The following is a 12073-nucleotide window of genomic DNA, read 5'->3' as shown; positions in this document are numbered from 1 at the left end:
TTTCTGGTCTGGGAAGAAAGTCCCTTCCTGCAGCTTTTGAAACAGACCAGAGTTCCTGAAGATGCGAGCGTCATGCACCTTTCCCGGCCATCCCACGTTGATGTTGGTGAAACGTCCCTTGTGATCCACCAGAGCTTGCAGCACTATCGAAAAGTACCCCTTGCGGTTTATGTACTAGCCGGCTTGGTGCTCCGGTGCCAAGATAGGGATATGGGTTCCGTCTATAGCCCCACCACAGTTAGGGAATCCCATTGCAGCAAAGCCATCCACTATGACCTGCACATTTCCCAGGGTCACTACCCTTGATATCAGCAGATCTTTGATTGTGTGAGCTACTTGCATCACAGCAGCCCCCACAGTAGATTTGCCCACTCCAAATTGATTCCCAACTGACCGGTAGCTGTCTGGCGTTGCAAGCTTCCACAGGGCTATCGCCACTCGCTTCTCAACTGTGAGGGCTGCTCTCATCCTGGTATTCATGCGCTTCAGGGAAGGGGAAAGCAAGTCACAAAGTTCCATGAAAGTGCCCTTACGCATGCGAAAGTTTCGCAGCCACTGGGAATCGTCCCAGACCTGCAACACTATGCGGTCCCACCAGTCTGTGCTTGTTTCCCGAGCCCAGAATCGGTGTTCCACAGCATGAACCTGCCCCATTAGCACCATGATGCATGCATTGGCAGGGCCCATGCTTTCAGAGAAATCTGTGTCCATGTCCTGATCACTCACGGGACCGCGCTGACGTCGCCTCCTCGCCCGGTATCGCGTTGCCATGTTCTGGTGCTGCATATACTGCTGGATAATGTGTGTGGTGGTTGATGTGCTCCTAATTGCCAAAATGAGCTCAGCGGCCTCCATGCTTGCCTTGGTATGGCGTCCGCACAGAAAGAAGGCGCGGAACGATTGTCTGCCGTTGCTCTGACGGAGGGAGGGGCGACTGACGACACGGCTTACAGGGTTGGCTTCAGGGAGCTAAAATCAACAAAGGGTGTGCCTGTACATCAAGGAGTATTTCAGCCAGGACTGCACGGAGGGTTCCAATAAGAAATGGTGCACCAAAGTTATCGTTGTTATTGGAACAAGGAGGTTAGCCTGGCCTCTGATTGATACATGGCTAGATTAACCTCGCTGCGCCTTCTCTGTGACTGACTGCAGTGTGATCTAGACAGGGGAGGAGGAAAATGAGTCCAAAACAAATCTGGTCTATTTCTTGTTCTGACCCACTCCATCGATCCTTTACATCTTTGGCTGGCAGCAGACAAAAAAGGCGCGAAATGATTGTCTGCCCTTGCTTTCACGGGGGGAGGGAGGGTGGGAACGGGGTCCTGACGATATGTACCCAGAATCACCCGTGACAATGTTTTAGCCCCATCAGGCATTGGGATATCAACCCAGAATTCCAATGGGCAGCGGAGACTGCGGGAACTGTGGGATAGCTACCCACAGTGCAACGCTCCAGAAGTCGACGCTTGCCTCGGTACTGTGGAAGCGCTCCGCCGAGTTAATGCACTTAATGCACTTAGAGCATTTTCTGTGGGGACACACACACTCGAATATATAAAACCGATTTCAAAAAAACCGACTTCTATAAATTCGACCTAATTTCGTAGTGTAGACATACCCTGAGGCAGAGAGCAAGTTCCCCTGCTCACCCTATCTTCTCTCAAAGGATCCGTGCATAACCAAACTAATGGATTACATAAGCACTTCTACCAAGAGTACAACTTGTCTGTATGCCACAAAATAGCTCTTAGATGACGTGTAGCATTGTTATGGCAGATGTCACCAAGAGGCACTACTTTGTACTACTATAGTCTGAACACTTTGCAAACATATATTAAACCTTCTCCCAGATAGGACATCCATCACGTCTGCAATGATTGTAGTGCCCACTTGATCTTAAAATCACCTCCTGCCTCACCCTCAAGGTTTTTTTTGGCTGTATCCAGGTTAGGAAGTTTATGGGGAAAAATCCCACCAGCGGTGCCACAAATTCACCTGCAAGAGTGAGAGCCATAGTGTAGATAAGGTGATGGTAGCTTCCAGCATTTTACAATCACTTCAGTTGCCCCTGTTTAGCATGGACATGTATTGCACACCCAGGCAATCTGCTAACCACAGTCAATGGGCTCTTTTAGCGCTACTGGTTTTTTTCCTAACATTGTATGGCTCAGTCTTGAATGGACTAAATTCAATGATTACATAAAGCTTCTTCAAATTATTAAATTCTAGCTGTCTTTCTGTATAGAAAGCAGAGAAACATTAGCAAGCACGAAGCACAAACATTTTCCAAACAGGCTGCATCAGTTGGTAATACATTAGAGTATTCAGTTTAAAAAGTAATGTGTTTAAATAGTCAAAAATAAGTTGCTCACCGAGATTTTAAACTTCTCAGAACTGACATTCTGTTTACTATGTATGAAGAAAGCCTACATTTTAACTGAAGACCATGGATTTCCGCTGAGTAGTGATAAGCTACCTATTTACTTTGAAGCTAAACTATTTAGTCAAGGGGGAAAAAAACCACGGAATAGTGACTGCCAATCTGAGATATGTTAAATATGATAAAGAAAAACAAAAACCACATTCCAACAACAATTTAGCAACCAAATAAATCTGAGACTAGAATTCCAACCGATATCCTGATCACAATCATGGGAAAAATAAATCTTGCTATAGGTACGTAAGACTGAAGAAAAAAGTTAGAAGCAGAAAGTGTATATTTAAGCAGTCATGCTCAATACTACAGAAACCATTCAGTTGGTCTCAATTGTCGTCATTTTCCTTCATAGGAAAATAATGTAATAAAAACTCCATTGTACTTCTGTACCACTGATGTTTACTTAAGACTTGAAAGCCAGATTTTTTTCAGCATTTATAAAGCCTCGCTGACAGGAATTCTGCAATGCTCCCAAACACTAAGGCTGCCCTTCGAAAGCTAATTAAAGATAATTTGTTACTAGAATTGGCTTCATGAATGTTTGCCAAATTCTGCTTCACAACATATTTATTCCCACAGCAGCAGATGATGCAACAAAACTAGAACGACAATTTTGAAATAGGCAGAACTGAGAAGTAGGTGAGAATATGGCTGCATTTATTTTAATAAATATACACGTTGGCAGAGGCATTAAAATATCTTAGTAAGTAGGTTTTAGTTGACTGTTAACCTGTGAAAACTGGTTAGAATACAAGTGCCTAATTTAATACATTAATTATAATTAATCTGCATTTAATCTATATACAGTTAGCATTTTAATAGATTTTGATTAAATAAAATCAGACGAGAATTTGAACAATATATATGGTTTCATTTTGTGCTGAGAAATTATAATAATGTACAAATACAAATGAATAGACCTAACCTAATTGAATCTAGATCACTATGCTACACTGGCTGACTCCAAGACAGATTTACTATTTAATTATGGCAGTTAGTAATATTCCATCTGTATACCACATGAAAGGAAGATCTAAATTGTAAAGTAAAATGACAAAGTGTCCAGTAATATACCCTACAATTCTCTAATGTGACTACAGCCTAATGTAATTTCCTTTATTGTTCAACAAATTCCATCTACTGCTTAGATTTAGAACAGAAGTCTATTTACATTACATTGTTGTGATGAGGTAAGAGTGGTTTTAAAAAGCATACTATAATTTTATATCAGTGTATTTGTAATCATTACCTCACTTAAAACACAGCGGATTCCTTATTTAGTTTCAATGACAGCCACGCTCAGTATATTCATATTTTTTACAAGATTTTTGTGTAAAACTGCACAACTGATACCATTTTCATTTGCACTTAGCTCGTCGCTAGACACAGATTTGGTGAGAACTGAAGGTTAGATCACCTTAGAAAAAGCATATTCACTTATTCCCTTGTGACCCACCTTAGAAAAAGCATATTCACTTATTCCCTTGTGACCTGTCCCTCTTCAGGGCCAAGTTCCCTCATGTTTTTCAGTTCTGACAAAAAGCACATCTGTGCGCACATAAGCACAGACAGCTAACACAGGCTGGACTATCAAAAAGGCAATATATGCAAACTACCTTCCACGTCAAATTGCAACATTTTTGCACTATGGATATACATATATATACACACTAAAAATAAACAGCAGCACACAGTACCGATATAGGTCTATCCTTAGTCTGTAAAGTTAATCAGGAATGGTTTATCAATAAGAAAGTTGATTCTGCCTTGATGCCGGGGAATGGACAAAGTAAACCAATTTTGTTAAATGAGGGTGGCGGTTTCATTTTGTTTGAGTTTTTTGCATTTTTCCTTTCACATAAGATTATTATTCAAATCACTGAAGTTACATAGTAGATAACCTGTCTTTATAATTGCAAGAAAGCATTAGTTTTACATTATAGAATTTCATAAAACCTATCCAGATTTAATATATCACAAGTAATTCTGTACATTATTTTAAACTCTTTTGTAATAGAATTGAAGGACATCTAAACCACAGTCTTTGCTAGACTGTTAATCTTTCTACGCTTGACAAATAATATTATTACTGGGTTTCTCATGCAGCAGAAGCCAACTTATCTGTGCAGCAGTAATGTCATCAGGAAGGGTTGTTAAACAATAGAGAGCTAACATAGCAAACATAAGACCTTTTTAAGTGTAAGTTGTAGGGGTGCTTGCCTCCTTCCCTCCTTTCTCAACCCCACTCATGCTGTACAGACTATTGAAAGCATTCCCCACCAGATTATATTAATTTTGAAAAACTGCTCTAGGTCAAAGTTCAGTGGTGTCCTCCTAAATCTACATTGACACAAACATTTTAGGTTAGATGACAGAGCCTGAGACATTTACAGGAGTTACACGGCCAACAGCCAGAATTCAGCTTATGTGCACAATTACCCAACTTGTGGGTGCACTTGTGCTAAATGGATGTGCAAATCAGACATCCAGTTACATGCTATTTTTAAAAGTCAGGCCTTCAGTTATCAAAGTAAGAATGCAAAAGATGTCTTTGTTGTGTGCAGCTATGTAGCTGTGATGGTCCCAGGATATTAGACAGACAAGATGGCTACGGTAATATTTTTTATTGGACCAGCTCATGTTGGTGACAGACAAGCTTTTGAGCTACACAGAGCTCTTCATGTCTAGGAAGCTCACTCACCTTGTTGTTGTTAACTATTCATGCTAAACAACCAGTTCCAATTTGTATATAGCAGTGACACTGTTAGTTTCCCAGATCTGAAAAAGAGCTCTAGGTAAGCTCTAAAGTTTGTCTCACCAACAGTATTTGGTCCAATAACAGATATTACCTCAACCACCTTGTCTCTACGATGCCTCTGTCATTCTACTGAATTAGAATTTAACAAAGCTTTGTTACAATTCATTTAAATTTTGTACCATATTTATGTGCCATACTGGGAAAAACAGAGTTAGTGGAAATTTCTGTCATGATTAGGAGCTCATTTAGCATACAGGAATAAATCTACTTGATCTCCAGATGGATGAAGCTATTAAAACACTTGTTAACGGCACAAACTCCAAAATCTAGCTACTTCTTACAAAAATATTACTATGCTTTTTAAGCTACTAAGCATTATATTGTTACCACACAAATAGATGAAGCAGAAGCCTAAGCAAAGATGAAACAGTTTCTTCACCCTCTCATTTTTATGCTTTAAAACTGTAATACACTAAATGCCACAAGTCTCAAGACAGCGACGTCTAACCACTGTAACTAGCCTCTCAGGGAAACAAAATCTTTCACTATATCTTGTAATATACTATTTCAGGAGTCAGGGTCCTTTCATTAAACAGGTAAAATTGCAAACAAATTCACATGCTTGTTTTTAAGAAGTGTCTTAATTTCTTTTGGTGTTTGTTGGCACATCATCTTTCACTGTACTGTAGTTACCTACTCTGGACTGCACTGGCTACTACAGAGCTCTACTACACTCATCTGCTTGCGCATTCAGCTCAGAAGCCACTTTTTAAATAGCTCAAGCAGATACTTCTACCTTCTTAGCAGTACCCCTCTGGACACTTATCCTAGCCCCATGAGGAAATGCCAGTCCATGGGGACCCAGAAGCCAGTTCTCAAAACAGAGACTGACCAGATGTATAGTGCCAAAACTTCCAGATGCAAACTTGGAAAAAGCAGGTTTTACAGTACTATGTTCAGCCATCCCTACAATACGTTAAGGAATTCAAATGTACCATTTGAACATTTTCTCTTTGCTAGCAACTGAATTACTGACTTTAGTTTTCAGGATCTAGGAAGGAATTAAAATTATTTTCTAGTTTACTGCTTCATCAATTATTTGTTTAATTTAAAAATCTGCTTTGTAGCAGAACTGGTGCAGTACGCTTAAACAAGAAAGCAGGATTTGATGTGGGGGTCCATGCAGAGTATGGACCCCAGCATGGCACAGAGACTTGCTTTAAATGAGCCTCTTGCAGGACAGCACAGAGAAGAGGGAAGTATGGGTGGCCACGGGATCTCTCACACTGTGGCTCATCCTGTCCTGTTCCAGGAGAATGAGAACAGGCCTGAGTCTACAGGAGGCATGAGAATGGAGTAGCCTCTCCAGAGCAAATTCTTCCAACATACATCATTCCCCAGCACGCAGCCCACTTACTCACGGCAGAGGAGTGGGTTTGCCGCTTTCTGCATTCAACAGCATAGCCTATTAGCTTTTTAATGGCAAGTTTGAGATTTATATATTTTCCATTTCAACAAACGTTAAGACAGGAGCCCGATATTTGCACCGTCTCCTCTGTGCTACTGTTTCATAAGAACATATGGCTTCCTAGCTTCCCCAGGGGTGAGACAAGCGTGGATAGGAACAAAATAAAATAAATCTAATTTTTAAATTAAATTTTTTTTAAAAAAAGTTGAATGTTAAATTTGTTGTTGTGACTCAGGGATCACATATTGAAATCAACAGGCAGCAGATTTCAAACAAACATAACAAAGTACTTTGTACAACATACAGCCAACCTGTGGGAACTCAATGCCAGGGGATGCCATGAAAGCCAAAATGATAACTAGGATAAAAAAAGAATTAGATAAGTTCCGGGAGGAAAGGTCCATCAATGGCTATTAGACAAGATGTTCCTGGATGCAAGCCCAAGTTCTGGGTGTCCCTAAACCTCTGTTGGCCACAAGCTGGGACTAGATGACTGGTGATGGATCACTGAGTAATTGCCTGTTCTATTCATTCCCTTTGAAGCATCTAGCACCAGCCCCTGTCAGAGATAGGATACTGGGCTAGATGGACCATTAGGTCTTCTTATAGTTTTTCTTTCTACAAATAAATGTTTAAAATGAAATCTGAACATAAATGTTTTAAGGCTTAGTTTTTTAAAACATTCAAATAAAATATATACCAAACCCTCAAATGGACCTCTATCAAATTTTTTTTTTTGAGTTAAAGGCTGCTTTTTGTTATAAAGAATCAGAGGAAAAACATCTAACTTTGGAGGTCGAGCTTTATAAATATGGGACAATAGGTCATGTGCTGTGTTAAGGGCTTGATCCTGTGTACCACTGGGCACAAAAGACTGGCAGAGTCATCACAGGCACTGGGACTCAGCCTCTGACTTCAGGAGACACCATCACATATCTCATTTGAGGATCATCCACTGAGCTTCTTGTACCTCTATTGTATAGCTTCTCCCTACAGGAGCTCTGATTGGGTCAGTTCTCAAGTTATGAATATTTAGGACTCCATCCACAAGGGAGACTTACTCTCCAGCTCATGGAAAAAAACACTGATCTGCCCAGTAACTACCAGTCTTGCTTCTGCATGGTTCTGGTCACCAAGGAAATGACCTTGCTCTGTCTCTTGGCATGTCTACACAGACACAAACGAACAAAAATCCATTAGTTTCCCAAGTGCCTCCCTCTGTCTCTAAACAAATAAAATCAAGCGGTGCAAAAGGCACATGGGGCCCCATGAGCAGAAATCTTGGACTCTTAGTTCTTATTGTTTTTCTGGGAGTAGGGGTAGAATGGAGGTTACAGAACAAGGGAGAAGGAGCAGAGTATTCAACTAGAAAGAAGCAACATTGGTGTCAAAGCAGGACCCTGCTGGAAGAAAAGACAACACACTCTTCAGAGTGCAGCCTCTCGTGTGGGTTTCCACACTAGGGAACTAGAGGAAAAAACTGCCACAGCTGCATGTCATAAAAAAGGAACACATGCCAAATGTAAAAAGCGCACCAAAGAGATGCAATGCCTGGTTGTCAGAATGAAATATGATAATAAAATGCTCTTCAGAAGGCAATGACTTTGAAGATGATGATGTGGACATCTCTGAACAAATTAGTAAGAAATGGTAGGCAATCCATAAGAATGTGTTGCAAAAATAAGTTTACTAGTTTAGTAAATGCTAATTTAGATTACTGTCTAAATGATTAGGAAGTATCGGGATTAGGATTAGGGAGTATCAGGAATAGAATCCCTTGCCCCTGGGGAACCTCCTCCACCGCTCCTATGGCAAAAGAGAGTCCACACCTTGTGGATAAGATGTTGCTCGTGAGAAGAGTCCCTGAAGAGGGATAGGGAAGAGGAGTGGGAGGGAGGGGAGGAGCAGAATTGGAGAGAATATCCCACTTCTACTGTGTGAAGGACCCAGCGGTCCAATGTTATTTGGGACCAAGCATGGCAGAAGTGGGACAGACTAGTCAAGAAGCAAGGGGAAGGATCCAGAGTCGTGGCTGGTGCGCTGTCCTCAGGCACACCTTCAAAAGGCCTGCTTTGAAATAGACGATGGTTTGGTCAGGCCTTGGCCCTGCCTGGGCAGGGGGTGGCAAGGTTTGGACCTGCTATTCCTGCCCCTTCTCCTGTAGAAGTCCTGCCTCGGCTGTGGAGGATAGGAGCGGTGCGGCTGTTGCATTGGGATGTTGGGGTGTGCATGCCCAACTATTTCAGTCACCTGGGAGTCTTTTAGGCTGTGCGGCCTGCAGTCCATCTGCTCTGCAAACAGGCCCGCCCCATCAAAAGGCAAGTCCTGCATTGTCTGTTGGACCTCAGGCAGAAGCTCCGAGGCTTGCAGCCATGAGCTATGCTGCTTGGCGATACCGGAGGATAAGTTGTGCATCGCTGAGCCTGCAGCGTCCAATGAGGCCTGTAAAGAGGTCCGTGTCACTGCTCTGTTTACCTCTGTAAAGAGGTCCTCAACAATAGCTCCAAACTCCTCCCTTGACTCTGCTGGTATCAGCCCCTTAAATTTCAGCAGAGAGTTCCAGGAATTGAAGCTTCCAGCTGGTTGGCAATCCTGACTTGCAAACCCCCAGTGGAGTACTCCTTGCACCCGAACAGATCAAGGTGCTTAGCGTCCTTCGACTTAGGTGCTGGGGCTTGCTGTCCCTACCTCCCACTCTCGTTCACTGTGGTCACCACCAAAGAGCAGGGTTGCGGATGTATGAAAAGGTATTCAATACCCCTTAGAGGGGATGAAGCATTTCCTCTCCATACCCTTCACGGAGGCTGGGGTCTGCCAAATGGTCTTTGCGTTGGCTTTGATAGTTTGATAAGGGGTAGAACCACCCTCAATGGGACTTCTGGGACCAAGATGTCAACCATAGGGGCCTTAGACTCTACCACCTCCTCGGCCTGCAGACCCATGTTCCACTCCATCCTGTAGAAGGTCCTGGTGGGCACGGCTATCTATGGAGAGTGGTGCCACAAGCCTGGGGAGCAGTGCCACGATCTGGAGCAGTACGGTAAGTAGGGTCTGCGCGGAGATGCCAACTGGTGCCAGGAACGGGCCCTGCTGTGCGACAGGGATCGGTGCCACAGTCGGACACGCTGATGCGACCTGGAGCGGCACCACGAGTCCGAGCAGTATCTTGCCTCCACTGGCGGTGCTGAAGGATGAAGCATCGCCCGTTTGCCTCAAGACAGCGCCGCATGTTGTTGCGCCGGAGGCTTGGCACGGAGGACCGGGGACCGTGGCACCGTCATGGCAACGAGGTCCCTCGTGGCCCCAAAGGTGTCCGGGTAGACGGCAGTTCCACCTCCTCCATCACCTGGCTTGGGGAGTCCAACGGTACTGGACTGGACAGTCCCCCTCGTGGGGCCAAAGTCGATGGTGCCGGCTAGAAAGTTCTCGGCACTCGGTGCTCCTCCCTGTGACTGGCTCCAAAGGGGTGGGTCTCAGAGCTGGAGATCCACTCCTCCGCTGCTACCAGTGCTGCTTCTGTGGCGCCGGGCCATTCCCACCGGTTTTGGTGCTGGGGAGCAGCGGGGGCACGGGCCTCTGTGTCTAGAGACCTTCTGCAGTACCGCTTCTGCTACTGCCATTGGGGCGCTGCACACCGATTAACTCTGTGCCGGGTCATGCCATGCCAAGGTGCACTGTGGTCTCAGCGCTGTCTCTATAAGGAACTGCTTTAGGAGGAAGTCCTGCTTCTTTTTTGTTCTGTGGCCAAATCCTTTACAAATCCTGCATTTATCCACTTGGTGCACTTCTCCCAGACACTTTAAACAAGCATCATGGGGGTTGCCCATTGGCATGGGCTCATTGCAGGGTTTGAACCCCTGGGACTTAGGCATGCCCCGAGTCCCCAAAGGGAGAACACTGTCGGGGTGGAGCGGAAATCCCCACTCCCAACAGCTATTGTCATAACTACAGTAAACTAAAACTAAACTAGGCTAGAAATAACTCTAAACTACACTAAACTGAAAGGCTTGGAAAAACGAGGAAAGCTTGCTAAGCAAATCACCACAGTTCCAACGACTGTCACTGGTGGTAAGAAGGAACCAAGGAGGCTCCGGGTCAGCAGGGTCATATATTGAGCACCATGGAGGCGCCCCTCCAGGGAGCTCCACAGCCGACTTGATGGGAGCTGCTAGGGGGAAAACTTTGTATTCCTCAAAACACTGGGAGCTGACTGGAAACAGTGTGTAGTTTCACAATCTTCTCTCGTCATGTAAGGAAGTTACTAAAGATAGATGAGCACATGAGTCCATGGATCAGAAGGAAGTGCAGGAGAGTTAGGGGTCTTGCCTCAGGTCAAATCCAGCAAGCATATCCTCCTCCAGTGACATGTACGCTGGCCCAAGCCCTGTATTTATTCATTCTTGCTCCTTTCAGATGAAAATCCATGGAAATCAGATGAACTGGCACATGTATTCTTTATATTAACACAACAGCTGCGGACAGGTGGTCAAATTGGTTGTCAATTCACATCCCAAGTAATTCTACAGGAAATTAACAACAGCATCTGAAGATGATCACTGAATAAGCTTGAAAGCTTGTCTCAACACCAACAGAAGTTGGTTCAATAGCAGGTATTACCTCACCCATCTTGTCTCTCTAATATCCTGGAACAAACATGATTACAATCACACTGAAAACAGCAAAGTCTTTCAAGGCTAGTTACCGGGAGACTTCTGAAGTTTGAATCATCATTAGATATGAAGGTCAAGTGTCTAAACAACCTCCTTCAGCCATTCCAAAGGATTTTAATTGTCCACTGCAGATTACTGCTCATTAGTTTGAAATTAAATTTCAGAAAGAATAAAATCACTTGCTGCTATGAATGGTTGGTTACTTTAGGAAGCAAAAAGCTTTTACTTCAGTGAAAATGGCTTGCAATACTGGTTAGCATGAGTGGTCTCACCTTTTATCCTTGCAAATGTTGGGTCTTCATTGTGTCTACGCTGTGCCCTATGATTCTGCCACTTATACTTATGCAGTCTTTGCACAGGTCACATTTAATCATGCATGGCAACTGTTACAGATTATTATGTCAAGCCCTATTTGTGAACTCCCTTTAACAGTGTGGGTAGAGACTAAAGAAATTTGAAATTGGCATAACTCCCCATCTTCCACCTCGTGGAGGAAGGATGGAGTTATTCTTGAATTAACTCCTGCACTTATACTATCGTAGACTCATAGATGGAGTGCTAGCAGCTGACAGTTCAGCAGGGCACTATGGTTTCCATTCTACCTCCATTTCTGGTTGCCCATAATGTCCCCTAATTTTAGCTTTTTGAGCTAAATTTTTCAAGAGTGATCTACGTCCACAGATTTTTTTTGTTTTTAAAGTTTGAGCAACCATCCATTTGGGAGCATTATGATACAGTAA

The 12073-nt window shown here is 43.5% G+C and overlaps 1 protein-coding gene across 5 annotated transcripts in view; it reads right to left on the bottom strand.

Moving 5' to 3' along the window:
* Window positions 1-12073, bottom strand: part of GLCE (glucuronic acid epimerase) — a 110662-nt gene that overhangs the window by 30391 nt on the left and 68198 nt on the right. The window lies entirely within an intron of this gene.

The sequence above is a fragment of the Lepidochelys kempii genome, chromosome 10 (genome assembly GCF_965140265.1).
Source record: "Lepidochelys kempii isolate rLepKem1 chromosome 10, rLepKem1.hap2, whole genome shotgun sequence".
Taxonomy (NCBI): Eukaryota; Metazoa; Chordata; order Testudines; family Cheloniidae; genus Lepidochelys; species Lepidochelys kempii.
Note: the sequence above shows the minus strand (reverse complement) of the source record. Positions and strands in the feature narration are given on the sequence as shown.